Source organism: Dromiciops gliroides, chromosome 4 (genome assembly GCF_019393635.1).
Source record: "Dromiciops gliroides isolate mDroGli1 chromosome 4, mDroGli1.pri, whole genome shotgun sequence".
Classification (NCBI taxonomy): Eukaryota; Metazoa; Chordata; class Mammalia; order Microbiotheria; family Microbiotheriidae; genus Dromiciops; species Dromiciops gliroides.
In genome coordinates, this window is record NC_057864.1 from 208192149 (window position 1) to 208194483 (window position 2335).

The window sequence follows — 2335 nt, forward strand, 5'->3', positions numbered from 1 at the left end:
GAGGCGCCTCTGCAGCTGCGCCCTCTTCTCTGCAGACCCTGTTGGGGGTGGGGCTGAAGAGGGGGGCTGAGGGGGGAAGGTTTCGTGCTGTTACTAAGGCCGGGGCGGATGCTTAAGGACTGCGGCTACTGCGGCTGAGGCTGCGGCTGTGGATGCGGCAAAGCTCTGCTGCCATGGCAATTGCTGCAGTGTCTGGCAGCTGCAGTGGCACGTCCCAACCTGGCCGCTCCCTACCCAAAGGGCTCTTGGCAGAGCTGGGTGTGTATTATAGACTACGTCGTTTTCAGCAACTAAAACACCATCTAGTTTCTCTCCCCCTCCCCCTTAATTTTTTCGGAGGGGGAAACAGGTCCAATAAAGAAGAGGGACTGAGCCTCCTTTCCTAGGGACTAAGTAGCATAGTCCTAATTCCAACTCAGGGACGATGGGAGTCAGGATTCGAGTATAGGTGACCTGCCTCCAAACTCAGTGTTCTTTCCTCAGACACCTTATTGCCTCACCTTTTTCTCTTATCCCAGTCCTCTCCTTCATGTTGTCATATATTGCATTAAAGCCCTCTTAGGGTCCTGAAATAAAACATGTTTAAGCCTTGGGCTTCATTCACAAAGAACTGCTTGTTCCTGTTGAAAATCGATCATCCTGGGATCTGTGACTCCATTACAACAACCATGAAAATGCTCACAAGCTCATGAGCCATGGTGAAGGAAATTAGAACCCAAGTTAAAAAAACCAGGCCTAAGAATGTTAAAGAATAAACATAGTAGGAGCTTCTAGCATTTATTTCTATGTTGCTCTAAATAATATGTCATTTGACTACCACTTAGGGAAAAGCCAATCTGTCTCCTCTTAGGTTCATCATCACCGATTTTGGCAAAGGGAGAAAGGGAGAAAAAACAATCTTTAAAAAAAAAAAGCTTTCTTCACCACTGTTTCAGAATCCTAGAAATTGGATTGTTTTTAAGACACATAATCTAATCATCTCTCCAACTCCATGTCGAAATTTCCCTCCAAGCCTGGTTGCAAAACTATAATGATGGGGGAGGAAGGCAGGGATAAATTCAAGGACAAAATGATTCCTTTGATCATCATTTATTCACAGGCTCTGTCCCTTACTGAGCTGATTTCTACCTTCAAGGGAAGAAAAGGGGACAGTTGTTTCAGAAGGATTGTTTGAAGACTAATTAAATCTTACTGGCAGGCACATATATCTTGCTGTATCTTTTTGTATTCCTTTCACATATGTTTCTGAAGAACCAAAAGAATAAGCCATGAGTGTTCTAATAGGAAAGAGAATAATAAACAAAGCATTTTTTATTTATTATTGTCTCTCATATCTGATAGCTAACAGAAGCACAGTCAAGGGCAGAAAAGCAGACTGAACAAAATGAGAAAGGAAGCAAAAATGCTGTAGAGAGCCATAGATGGAAATCTCTTTCTCTCCCAAGGATGTTCTGTGATGAACATCAAAGGTGACATTTATTTTGTGGCATGCCTGGTATAGTGGAATGGTAGGATAAAGACAGTTTCACACAGGATTTCACACCTAAGAGTAAAGAGAGAAGGGACTGATAAATATGCCCTCAGCTGTCATGCAAAAGAAGGGAATAGGATACTGTGAAGCTAAAGGGTCACTCAAGCTACAAGGTTATGTCTTTTTGGACTGTGTGGGCTCTGCACCATGTTTGGTTTTGGTGCAATATTTTGATAAGGCAGCCTCAGAGGGCTAGAGAGAAAAGAAGCAGTAAACTGGGAATATTAAACATTTTCTCCTATGTTCTTGGAGTGACAGCTGCTTACTCAGTAAAGAATGAGGTTTTTATTTCTACCCATCTGCACTGTGGGCACCATTCCAACCAAGGGCAAGGACCATACTGTTTTCTCTGTCAATAGTATTACCCTTGTTCCAAATGCTAAATCCATATTGACTGGAGAGCTAGGGGAAAAAACAAGCAGGAAAAGAAGCTACGTATACTGAATTTGGGTGGAGTTTACTGAGACAGTTGGTGATTTATTTTTTTAAGTCATGATGGCTTATAAAGTGTATAGATTCCCTATGAATAACTCTAGATAGGTGAATACCAGATTATATATGACATTTCTCAATGAATGTTCTATAACATGTAATCATTGCCATATTGTACTTTCACTGTAAGATTTCTCTATCCCCAAGTGTCTACTGCTCTTAATCCAAAGCATCTTTTCCTATTTCCTTGAATAAATTTAGCATATATAAGTGAAATTAAGAAATGTAAAATTAAAATAAAAGAAATAAAGCCCACAAAAGTCTATATCTTAGGCCTTATCGTGTTTAAGATTGCTCTTTACCAAGGACAAA